General features: G+C 39.5%; 1 pseudogene; it reads right to left on the bottom strand.

The window, feature by feature from the left end:
* Positions 1-561: 561 nt before the first annotated feature.
* Positions 562-1,695, bottom strand: LOC100723800 (geranylgeranyl transferase type-1 subunit beta-like; annotated as a pseudogene).
* Positions 1,696-13,226: the final 11,531 nt, after the last annotated feature.

Below are 13,226 nucleotides of genomic sequence, written 5' to 3'. Positions count from 1 at the left end.
TGAAGCTATTACTTTCATTTATATAGGCCACATAAGTTTAATTGGTACACTTGGTACGTCATTCTTTAAAAAAATTATAGGATCATTTGTTTTCAATTAATAATGCTACATGATTAATTTATTAAAGCAAATTTTTACCATCAGGACTCAAGACTTTTAAATGTTCCCTAAGGGCTCGCCTGAACATTATCAATGCTATTTGAACTATAAACTTGTTTTGAAGATTTGTGTTCATTTTATAAGATACAATTTGTGCTGAAGAATTTTTTATAAAGATAACCAATAACCTACATATTTAGATTTGTTTTCCTCAAAGAACTTCTTAGAAATACAGTATAAACATTTCCAAACTACAACAGAATCCACTGTGGTTCAAACTTCACAAAGATTTTCTTGAAACTTAGTACTGGCTCAAGACCATCTCAAGTGGTATTGGCACAAACTTTGATTATAACTCTACACCTTAAAAAACAGAACACACATGATTATACATGGCTTTTAAACTTGAGCTACAGTTATGCTACAAATCCCTACCATCCCTACCTCCCCATCTAAAGTAAGTCATTTGGAGACATGGACATTCTCTGAGCTTTGTTTAGAGTCCTTGGATTCCCAGCTTTGATGGAGATCTCGAAGGCGTTCAGGAGTTTGTGTGCTTACATTCAGAGTGGGATGAACTTTACAAACCCCACTTTCCTCCATTAGTGAAAGGCCACAGATCCAGAAGTATGCATGCAAAGCATCTGGATGACTGTCTGGCTATTTGGCAAAGCCTACAAGGTGATCTTGAGTTGGTAAGATGTAATTTCTATTTTTCTCAAAGTTAGTGTACTGGAAAATTTTCAGAAGCTTCAGAGTTGCTCCCACCCAAAATGAGTAGCAGGTGTCCACTGGCTTATCAGGTTTTCTGTGATAACCATTTTGTTACCTCGTTATACACCACCTCTTTATCCTGTTCAGTTCTTTTTCTGAAAAAAACTTCTTCTAGTTTACCCATTAGGTATAGTAATGAAATACCACAGAAGGTGGATTCTCCATGAGATTCAAGTCCTGTTCCCTGTGCCAGCCCATTGTCATAGGACATACTTCTTCTAAGATAGTGGATGGCTTTTTTAACACCCATGCCTGACCAGTCATTGAGCCTATAGCAAATACAGGAAGCACAGTACACAAATCGCATGCCATTTTCACTGCCTTCAGGTTCCGCACAGAAACTTTCATCTTCCAATTGAAGGGCTCTCAAACCCACTAAACAAGCTTCTTTATTTACTCAGTTTAAATCATCTCCAAGAATAACTAGCCATGAAAGGCCAGTGTAGGTCATTGTTATGTGACCACTACATATGGATGAGCTGTCCCAGGATTCCTTGATGAGTTGAATGGAATACCCAGATACGAAGAGCCTTGGAAGCCACAGCAATTTAGATTTGATCTGTCTTCTGTGGAAAGAATCTGCAGGGAGTAAATCCATTCTATTCTATCATCTTTGTTCACTACATCTAAGGAGTCCAACATGCCTAGTCCAGAGAGTGCAAGAAATGCAATTGTCAACCTGCTGTTCTTGAGAGAAGAATAATACTCTGGCAGAACCTGAAGGCATCGCTGGAAAAACCACACATGTTGGTCCAGCAAGAAGTCTAGTTGCTCTCTCTCACTGCTCCCCACCAGCCGCTGGTTGTGCTCAGTGGCCGCCATGCTGCTCCAGAAGTAAAGCTGCCTAATTCTTACCACAATGCCTGTGATAATTTACACTGTGACCAACAGAATATGAGATATCCTTTCTTCACAGCCTTGCCAGAATTTCTTAGTTATTTATTGTAGTTAGTCTAAATGTGTGAGCAATATCTCATTGAAATGTTGAATCTCCTTCATCAGTGAAGACTGATGGAGGAGGTTTTTCATAAACCTGCTGTGTGTCTCTATGGTTTTCTAGCAAAAGTACTTTTCAGGAGCTGGAGGTGGATCTCACTGGTAGAGCACTTGCCTAGTACATACCAGCCCTGGGTTTCATCCCCAGTACATTCAACTGTATTGCATATATATATATATATATATATATATATATATATATATATTTCTTTTAATTAAAGACATCCCTGACAAATTTATTAAAGGCCGTATTTTACTGAAAACAACCTGTCTTTTAAAATGTTCAGTCATACACTATATACAATATATACTGCTTTACTTTTCAGATTTCACTTTCTATTTCAGCTTTTCAGCTGGCATCAATCACTTAGCTTTTACCTGCTCTGGACAAACCAAAGGTTCAGAAATCTCAAAGGTCTTCACAATCTCCTCCCAAGCTAAGTATCTCAAGACTATAACATCTTGAATCCTAACTTGGGTTTTCTAGTGAGTTCTCTGTTTCTTCATTAGCAGATTCTGTAATTGGCAATCAATCTCAATCAAGTCTTCCTTTGAAAAAGCATCCATATAATGAAGACTATTTGAAACTTGTTTTCAAAACTTAGTTTCCAAGCTGATAGGCAGAAACCAGAGGCAACTTGATCTTCAGTGGAACTAAAGGCCAGGCCTGCTGGGGTTATCTACCATCACCATAATTCCACTGCTGGCTTGGTGGGATCAGTCAATACAGACCTGGGCTCTGTTTTTACTATAACCACCAGTGACAGAAGAGAAACACCCTGAAATGGACCTATTTTTCTCATTTTTAAAAAATTCAATAAATTTTTTTCTTTCTTTTTCTGTTTTTCCCTTTTTCTTGATTGCTCTTGATTTTATGAGTGAGAACATAGTTTCTTGTTTCGTTGTTGTAATGATTCACTTTGTTCTTATTTCTATTTCTCTCTTCTTTCTTTTCTTCCATTTCAGAGCTGCCTTACAAACTGTGAAAGTTTATATAATCCTTTTTTTGTCCTCTAGCCTTGATCTAATCACTATTTCTTCTTCTATTTTATTTTTCTCTGTTTTTTAAACTAAGAGTCACACTGTGTAGTTTAGACTGGCTTTGAATGCCCTATGTAGTCCAGGATGGCTATAATGCTTAATAATCCTGCCTCAACTTCCTGAGGGATGGACTCCAAGTGTGCAGCACAATGCCTAGATCTCTTCCACTTTGGTATTTTTCCCCTAATTCAATTTAAATTTTCTATCCTCTTCAAGGCCACATAATGGCGAATCATGATTACCACATACTTTTAAATACTTGAATCATTTCTTATATTAGGGAAACTATTCGGTATTCACACATGCGAGATTGATTTATTTCACTTATGCGTATGGTCTCAAGCTGCACCCATTTATTGATAAATATCTCAATGTGATCCTTCTTTATAGCTGAGTAGTACTCCATTGTATAGAAATGCCACGACTTTTCTATCCATTCCTCAGTTGATGGACATTTGGGTTGTTTCCAAGATCTGTCTATTACAAATTGTGCTGCTATTAACATAGGTGCACATATATCACTGTGCTATGATGCTTTCAGTTCTTCTGCGAATATGCCTAGAAGTGAAATAGCTGGAACACATGGGACTTCCAATCCCAGGTTTTTGAGAAACCTCCAGACTGATCTCCACAAAAGTTGTACCAGTCTACACTTCCACCAAAAGTGTAGGAGAGTTCCTTTTTCCCCACAGCTCTCCAGCATGTGTTGTTGTTGGTTTTCTTGATCCTGGCCATTCTTTCAGGAGTGAGATGAAATCTCAGTGTGGTTTTAATTTGCATTTCTCTAATGACCAATGATGATGAACTTTTTTGCATGTATTTATTTGCCATTTGTATTTCTTCATCTGAGAACTGTGTATTCATCTCAGATGCCCATTTTTGGACTGGATCTTTGAATTTTGGGGCTCTGAGTTTTTTAAAATTCTTTATATGTTTTAGACAAAAGTCCCTTGTCTGAGGGGGAGTTTACTAAGATCTTTTCCCAGTTTGTGGGTTCTCTTTTCACTGTGCTGGAGATTTCTTTTGACATGCAGTAACTTTTTAATAAGATGTAATCCCAGTTATTGACTCTGGGAAGTATTTCCCATGTGGTTTGAGTCCTGTTCATGAATTCTAAACCTACCTCTATGTCTTCAAGGTTTCTACCCAATTTGTCTTCCAATAGATTTAGTGTTTGTATTTTAATATTCAGATCTTTGATCCATTTAGATTTTAGTTTAGCACATGGTGATAGGAATGGGTCTAGTTTTAGTTTTCGGCAAATGGAGAGCCAGTTTTTCCAACACCATTTATTAAAGAGACTGTCATACTTCTAGTGAACTTGCTTGGCTCCTGTATCAAACATAAGGTGGTTGAGTGTATTTGTAGTTGTGGTTGTACCTTCTAATCTATTCCATTGATCTTTGGCTCTGTTTTGATTCCAGTACCATGTTGATTTTACTACTGTTGCTTTGTAGTATAACTTCAAGTCAGGGATTGTGATGTCTCCTGCCTTGCCTTTTGCTGCTTAGAACTGCCTTTGCTATTCTAGGTCACTTCTGGTTCCAGACGAGTTTTAGGAGTGATTTTTCTAGATCTATAAGGTATGTTGATGATATTTTTATTGGGATTGCATTGAATCTGTATAACATTTTTGGGAGAATGGTAATTTTTACAATGTTTGTTCTTCCTATCCATGAGCAAGGGATGTCTTTCCATTTTCTGAGATCATCTTCAATTTCTTTTTCAGTGTATTATAATTTTCCCTATATAGGTCTTTCACTTCTTTCATAAGAGAAATTCCTAAATATTTCATTTTTTGCTTGCTAGTGTGAAGAGTGTGGCTTCTCTTATTTCTCTCTCTGTGTTGTTAGTGTATAGAAATGCTATTGATTTCTGAGTATTGATTTTGTATCCAGCTATATTACTGAATTTTTTTATTATATCTAAGAGTCTTCAATGGAGTTTAGGGGTCTTCTATGTAGAGTATCATGTCATTTGCAAACATTGATAATACATCTTCTTCATTTCCTGTCTTTACCCCTTTTATTTCTCTCTCTTGTCTAGTTGCTCTGGCTAGTATTTCCAGTACTATATTAAATAGGAGTGGTGATAAAGGACATCCTTTTCTTGTGCCTCATTTTAAAGTAAAGGCTTTCCATTTTTGGTCTTTTAGTATGATACTGGCTGTTTGTTTGTCATATACGGCCTTTATTATATTGAGATAAAGACCATCTATTCCAATTTTCTGTAAAGTTCTTATCATGAATGAATGTTGGACCTTATCAAAGGCTTTTTCTGCATCTATAGAAATGATCATGTGATTCTTACTTTTGGCTTTATTGATATGGTGAATTACATTTATTGATTTACATATGTTGAACCAACCCTTCATGCCTGGGATGAATCCCACTTGGTCATCGTGTATAATCTTCTTGATGATTTGCTGCATCCTATTTGGCAATATTTTATTGGGGATTTTTGCATCTGTGTTCATTAGGGAGATTGGTCTATGGTTGTCTTTTTTAGTTGGGTCTTTCTCAGATTTGGGTACTAGAGTAATATTTGCTTCCAGAAATGACTTAGGAAGGATTACTTCCCTTTCAATTTCATTGAATGGCTTGAGGAGTGTCGGCATGAAGTCTTCTTTGTATTTCTTGTAGAATTCTGCAGTGAACCCGTCTGGGCCTGGGCTCTTTTTTGTACGTAAGGACTTAATTACATTTTCATTTTCATTAATAGAGATTGGGTTATTCAGCAGTTTTATGTCCTCTTGATCTAGCTTTGGTACTTCATATGTTTCTAGGAATCTGTCTATTTCTTCTGTGTTATCAAACCTTTGAGAGTAGAGGTTTTGGAAATAGGTGTTGATGATCTTCTGTATTTCTGTAGAGTCTGTAGTGATTTTACCTTTTTCATTTCTTATTGCATTAATTTGAGCTTTTTCTTCCTTTTTTAAAATAAGGTTGGCTAGGGGCTTATTGATTTTATTTATTTTTTCAAAGAACAAACTCTTTGACTCGTTGATTCTTTGGATTGTTCTCTTAGTCTTTATTGCATTGATTTCTGCTCTGATTTTTATAATTTCCTCTCTTCTTTTGGCTTTGGGCTTGACTTGTTCTTCTTTTTCTAGTAGTTTGAGATGTAGCATCAGGTTATTTATTTGTATTCCTTCTGTTTTCCTGATGTGGGTACTCCGTGAAATAAATTTTCCTCTGAGGACGGCTTTCATTGCATCCCACAGATTCCAGTAAGTTGTATCTGTATTTTCATTTTCTTGTAGGTATTGTTTAATTTCTTCTTTAATTTTCTCTGTGATCCACTGATTACTCAGGTTTGGGTACTAGAGTAAAATTTACTTCCAGAAATGACCTAGAAAGGATTACTTCCCTTTCAATTCCCTTTCAGTTTACATCCTTTTGTGGTATTTTTGCAGTATCTTTTATCATTAATTTCTAATTTCAGAACGCTATGATCTGATAACATGCAAGGGATGATTTCAACTCTTTTGCACTTGTTTAAATATGTTCTGTGAGGTAATATATGGTTTATTTTAGAGAATGACTCATGTACTCCTGAGAAGAATGTGTATTCTGATGTTGTTGGGTGGAACATTCTGTATATGTCTATCAAGTCCATTTGTTCACAGGTGTGATTCAGTTCTGTTATTTCTTTTCTCATTTTCTGTCTGGTTAATATGTCCCTTGGTGTCAATGGTGTGTTAATGTCTCCTGTTACAATTGTGTTACTGATAATTTGATTTTTTATTTCTGTTAATAGTTGTTTTATATAACTGGGTGCTCTGGAGTTTGGTGCATATGTATTTAAGATAGTTATCTCTTCCTCTTGGAGTTTTCCCCTAACGAGTATGCAGTGATCTTCTTAGTCCTTTCTGATCATTGTTGGTTTAAAGTTCTCATTGTCTGCAAACAGAATGGCTACTCCTGCTTTTTTTTTTGGATTCCTGTTGCATGAAGTATTGATTTCCATCCTTTAACTTTCAGTCTGTGAGTATACTTCTGGGTTAGATGTGTTTCCTTTAAATAGCATACGGTTGGATTTTTTTTCTTGATCCATTCTGTCAGACTGTTTCTTTTAATTGGTGCACTGAGGCCATTTACATTAATGGTTATAACTGTTATATGCTGCTTTATTGTTGACATGTTATATTTCTGCTGTTACATCTTTATCTTTCTGTTCTGTTTAATTATCTGCTTTGCTTAGTGGTTTTTTCCTTTGTGTATCTAAACTGTCTCTCAATTTTTTTGCAGGGTTGGCTTGGTGTTCATGAAGTTCTTCAGCTGTTCTTTGTCATGGAAGCATCGTATTTCACCATCAATTTTGAACCATAGTTTTGCAGGGTATATCAGTCTAGGTTGGAAATCATTTTGCTTTAGGATCTGGAATACTTTACTCCATGCTCTTCAGGACTTTATTGTTTGTGCTGAGAAGTCTGCTGTGATTCTGATAGGTTTTCCTTTATAAGTGATCTGCCCTTTCTCTCTGACAGCTTTTAATAATCTATTCTTGTGTTGGATTTCTGGGATGGTGATTATTATATGTCTGGGTGTAGTTTTGTTTTGGTTATGACCATTTGGGGTTCTGTAGGCTTCACTGAACCTGATGTTGGCTTCTGATCTCATGCTTGGGAAATTTTCAGCTATTACTTCTCTAAATATCCTCTTGACATCCTTTATGTTGTTTCCTTCTTTTTCATTAATCTCTATCAATCTTATGTTGTTTTTCTTTGTGCCATCTTGCAGTTGTTGAATTGTTGTTTCCTGATTCCTTGTTATTTTTAATAGATCTTTCGTTTCCTGTTCACTGGCTGCAATCCTGTCCTCAAGGTCTGAAAGTCTATCTTCACTTTCAGTGAGGCGGTTTTTACAGCTTTCAGTGGAGTTTTTGATTTCCTGTATATCTCTGTGCATCTACTGTATGTATTCTGTTTGCTTTTTATATTGCTCATCTAGGGATTCTATCTTTTTGTTTAGTTCTTCCAATTTTTAACTGTGTTTTCTTTGGATATATTCAGAATCTCTTTCATTTCTTTTGTCATTTCTTTTTTTACCTGGGAGATTATTTTGATTTTGAATTCCTTTAAAGCTTCCCGGAGTTGCTTGTTTATTAGCTATTATGTCTGATATTTGAGGTGTATTGCATATATTTTCTTCTATATACACCACTCCTAGGGTTTCTTGAGATGGGCTGGAGGTTGAGGTTGTAATTTGGTCTTCCGCTTTGTCATTTTCCTATATTCTGTGTTTTAATTGTTATTTGAAAGCTTCCTCAGCATCTATTGGAAATCCACTTCTATGTTTGCAGCTCCTGGGATGCTGGCACCCAGTTCCCCCATGCCGCTGGGCCTCTGGAACCAGTGGTCTTCTGCCTGCTTAGAACTCTGTAGTTCCAGATAGGCTGTGCTCCAGGAACAGTGTGCGCCCACCCGCTTTCTTGGAACTCCACAGATTTCCAAGTGCAGCCAGAATGGGGAGGCGAATGTAGGTGCCTCGGACCCACTTAGCCACTTCACTGCACCTGGAAGGCTCAAGGGTCCTGAACAGGCTGGGCTTGGGGCAGAGTGCACTGGGCACTTACCACAGGCCATGGGGCTTCTGGAACTGGTGGTGCTCGCCTGCTTGCTTAGAATTCCACAGTCCTCCAGACACATGGGAAGGTGGATACAGGCACCCCAGATCCACCCAACCCTTACTCTGCACCCAGACAGTGCGAGAGTCCCAAAGAGGCTCCATCTTTCCATTTTCTAATGTACTCCTTGATCTCCTTCTTCAGAGTACTGTAATTTTCAATGTATAGATCTATTATTCCCTTTCTTGGATTGATTCCTAAGTATTTCATTTTGAGGGCATGCTAATTTCTCTATCAGTGAGTTTGTTGTTTGTGTACAGAAATGCTATTAATTTTTGAATGTTGACTATGTTTCTGAATTTGTTTATTAAATCTCGTAGTCTTCTGCTGGGGTTTTTAGAGTCTTCTATGTAGAATATCATGTCACCTGTGAATAATGATCATTTACCCCCTTCCTCTCCCATCCTTATTCCTTTTATGTCCTTCTTATGTAGTTGCTGTGACTAATATTTCCAGCACTATATTGAATAGGAGTATTGATAGTGGATATCCTTATCTTGCTCTTGATTGTAGAGTGAAAGCTTTCCATTTTTGTCCATTTAGTATGACGCTGGCTGTTACTTTGTCATAGATGGCTTTTGTCAGATTGAGGTGAAGACCATATATCTGTACAGTTTTTTTATGAGAATGAATATTGGACTTTGTCAAAAGCTTTGCTGCATCTGTTGCAATGATCACAGGATTTTTGTCTTTAGCTCTGTTGTTATGGTGTATTACATTTTTTTATTTGTGTGTTTGAAACATCTTTGCATTTCTAGGATAAGTCCCACTTGGTAGAAGTGTGTAATCTTCTGGATGATTTACTGCATTTTGTTTGCTAATATCTTATTGAGGATTTTTGCATGTGTGTTCATTAGAGAGATTGGCTTATAGTTCCATCTTTTTGGTTGGGTCTTTCTCTGGTTTTGGTATCAGGGATGAGGTAAGGAAAACTGCTTCCTTTTCAATTTCATTAAAGTGTTTGAGGGTTATTGGCATTAAATCTTCTCTAAATTTCTTGTAGGATTTAGCTCTGAATTTATCAGGACCTGGGCTTTTCTTTGTTAGTAAGATTTCTTTACATTTTCAATTTCATTGACTGACATTTGTTTATTCAGAATTTTTACATCTTCTTGATTCAGTTTTGGCAATTAATACATTTCTCCAATCCATCTGCTTTTGTGTTTTTCATCCTGTTGAGAAAACCTTTTTTTTTATTTAAGAGGAAAAAGAGAAAAACACAAAACAAAACAAAACAAAGCGGTGTAAGGGTACATGTAATACAGAACTACAAAAAAAATAACAGTAAGAAATCACCTGTTAATAGATTACATATTATCATCTTGGAAATAGTTGCTCAAATCACAGTATCAAAGAATACAAAGTAGACATTTTGTGGCAATCTTCTTCCTACTCTAGGTCAATGGTGGGTATTTAAAGTCACAGGTCCATTTTTTCATGCATCTGGGACTCACATGAAAGATTCACAGGCCAAGACATTTGACACTGGTGGCAAGATGACTTTGTCTCCTGGTGTCAGGTAACAAGCAGAATCCATCCCTCCTGCACTGTCTCAGAACTCCTTCCCTCCTGGAAATTTCTGGGATGGAGATTTTGCCCCCCGCTGAGGCTGTGAACCTGTTCTGAGCCTGGTGTCCTGTAGACAGGGAGCCATGGCTGCTCTCTACACCCAGTGTGCTCTGGGAGTGGGTTTCTGCTGACTTCCCAAGGTTCCCTTCATCCCTCTCTTTCCCTGGATTCAGTGTCTGTGCAGAACAAGCTCTGGCTTGCTACTCTGAACTAGGGGCTCCCTCAATGTTGGAATTAGCACACAGTTTTTATTCCATGGAATTCCCCATATTTCTGGGGCACTCAGTGGGAATATACAGTTTCCCTTCATGTCTCAGCCCAGTTAGGTGGGTGTTTGAATTTCCACTGTGTCTGTGGCCCTCGGACCACAATTCACTGTTCAGTTCCTGATCTCGCTGGCCTCTCATGCCTGGAACATCGGTGCTCTGAGGCCCAAGATTCCCATTCACCTCTCTGAGCCAGGTCTCCTCCAGAGATTCTGTTAGAGGATGATTCTGGAACACGTGCTGGGGAATTGCACTGATGTCCACCCCCAACAGAGGAAGACTGTATGGACCCCAGGACCCTCTAATGTAATCCAGTCACTCTCTTTTTCCCTGGTGCAATAGTACTATGGTGCTTCCTCTGTTGTCTGAGGTCTGTGTCTGAGGGTCACATACTGGTCAGTGGGCAGAGAGGAATCCTCACACACTGTGAACCTGCTGTGTGCAGGACGGCCACCCATGCTGCAGGAGACACACAGCCCACATTGCAGAGGACAGAATGATGAGGGACAGAGAGAAGTCCACATCCCTTTTCTCCCAGACACTGCATGGAGCTGGGCCTGGTGCGGCTCACTTGATGTTAAGAGGAAGCTGCACCAGGAACAAATATTCTTAGCTTTGTAGCACTATACAGCCAGCCTCTCAACAGTATATGTGCTGTTATATTTTTCAAGGGTGATCAAGAAGAGATCGCAGATTACATCTTAAGAACATTGTTACCTTTTTGTGCTCAACATTTCCCCTGTATACACAAGCATAGCTGCCAATTATTGTATGTGGGGAAAACGTGTTAACCAATTTTCCACTGGTAGGAGTTTCCCAACTGTCATCTTCCTCCCTGTGAGCAACAATGACCTGACCCAAAAACACAATGGTCAAATCTGTTTGGGGAGGGAATTTCTTACCATTTGTTTCAAGGTTCTCTATAGGTTCTCTTCCACATTTCTTAATACATTCTTCTGATCCTATATGGGTTTTTCTTAGTGTTTCTGCCACACTTTCAAATTTTGGCATACATGAGCTGTTTAAATTTTAGTTTGACAAAAAGTCAACAGTTCCTCCAAACTACTGAAAAAGCAGTGTTCGATCCACTTCCTGAGACAGTGTTTATTTCCATCTGAAGCCTCCTGAGTGTCACCTTCACTGTCTCCACTTCTGCCCAGATTCTGATGCTCACCAGAACCCCAGTTAAATTCCTCCCTGCCAGCACTCTAGGCTGTCTCCTGCCTGCTCTTCCCTACTTTTCCAGATTCCACTCCTAGATCAGTTCCACAGCCACTCCCAGTGCTGCCCTTAGCTCAGGTGACTGAACTATTCGTGATCGATCCACCAGGGGATGCTACTCCCACTGCATGTTCCGCTTCTTGTGCTCTGGTCACACTGCTCTGATCACAGGTCACCGTGTCTCAGAGGCCCTCTGGCAGCTCTGGCCCATATGAAGTTTCAGACAGGAGCACAGGGACCACGGGCCCGTTGTGTTCCTGCGCCTCCTGGTTTGAGGACCCTGAGCCTCCTTTCAGGGAAGCAGTCACCATGCTCATACCAAGTGCACTTGAGATCTCAGAGCTGGGAGCTCCAGCTAACTTGAGCCACTGTCCCAGTAAGCAGACTCCCTTCATGTACCAAGCACCATGTCCTTACCCTGAGAGCCTCAGAGGGAGCCTAACCACTTGGCACTCTGATGGTGTAGAGTGTGTGTGTGTGTGACTGATGGTGTAGAGCAGAGTTAAGGAGCAGCATTTGTCACTGCTGTAGAGGCCAGAGCACCAGGACTCTCAGAAAGTGACCTACATAGAGGTGCATGCCTCCAGTTGGAGATGTGGGGGATTTCCCCTTCTTCCCCAAGTCAAGGCATTTTCTGGATTGAGGGACAAACCCTCAGCAGCAGACTGACAGAGGGACAGGTGGGTGAGTTCCATCACCTGTAGCTTCCCAGGCCTTTCCAGCCTACACCCTCATTCTCATTCCCACTCTTTCCTCTCCCAGGCAGCTGACTCAAGGTCTCCAAGGACTGACCTATGCCCAGACAGGAGAAACTACAGCTCCATTCTCCCAGGAACAGGAGCCCGTAACTGTGCCTAGTGTGTACACCTACCTGGTCTTCCACCAGGTCAGGAGAAATCTCAGACCTCACTGAGCAAGCATTGGCACGTGGGGCCTCAGAAGGGACAGGATCTGCCCCGTGCAAACTCAGCTAAAGACCATATAACCTGGGGGTCTGGCATGGGACCCTGAGGTGTTCTACACATCACCTCACCCTGTGGTGCGAGGTGACTACACCAACATATCTGAGTATTTAACAAGCTAATTTTGACAATAACTAAGACTCAGCCAAGGATATCACAAAGTGTTCAATAACATACACCAGCCTTAAATAAATTGAAACAGAAAAACTCAAAACATTCAGTCATTTATGTTTGCATAATAATGGCATTAATTTTGACAAAGTAGAGAATAATGATCCAAGCAACCAATAGTAACTGGAATTCACACAATTTAAATACAAACTTGTCAGTAAAATCTAATAAAGTTTATGAAACCTGTTAACAGTGAAAAAGAAAACAAATATTAATCTTTTCCTCAGCACACACAACCATCACCACCCTGGGTGATCCTCTATGTCCACACTAGGAGCACTGTGCTCTGTTCCCCATCAACACTGACCCCAGTGGTCAGAGGTCCCTGGGTGTCATTCCCAGCTGGGATCAGTGAGAGCTCGCCTGGCTGAAGCAGGTAAGCTCTGTCACTTATCCTGAACCTGCACAGCTTGCATCTTGAGGAATAGAAGCCTCATCCACTGTAAGAGGGTCTGAACATACCTCAGTTTGGGGTCTAATTGATGACCCCAAAGACTCA

The sequence above is a fragment of the Cavia porcellus genome, unplaced genomic scaffold, assembly GCF_034190915.1.
Source record: "Cavia porcellus strain 051 isolate PalLab524CR breed Dunkin Hartley unplaced genomic scaffold, mCavPor4.1 scaffold_7, whole genome shotgun sequence".
Lineage (NCBI taxonomy): Eukaryota > Metazoa > Chordata > Mammalia > Rodentia > Caviidae > Cavia > Cavia porcellus.
Note: the sequence above shows the minus strand (reverse complement) of the source record. Positions and strands in the feature narration are given on the sequence as shown.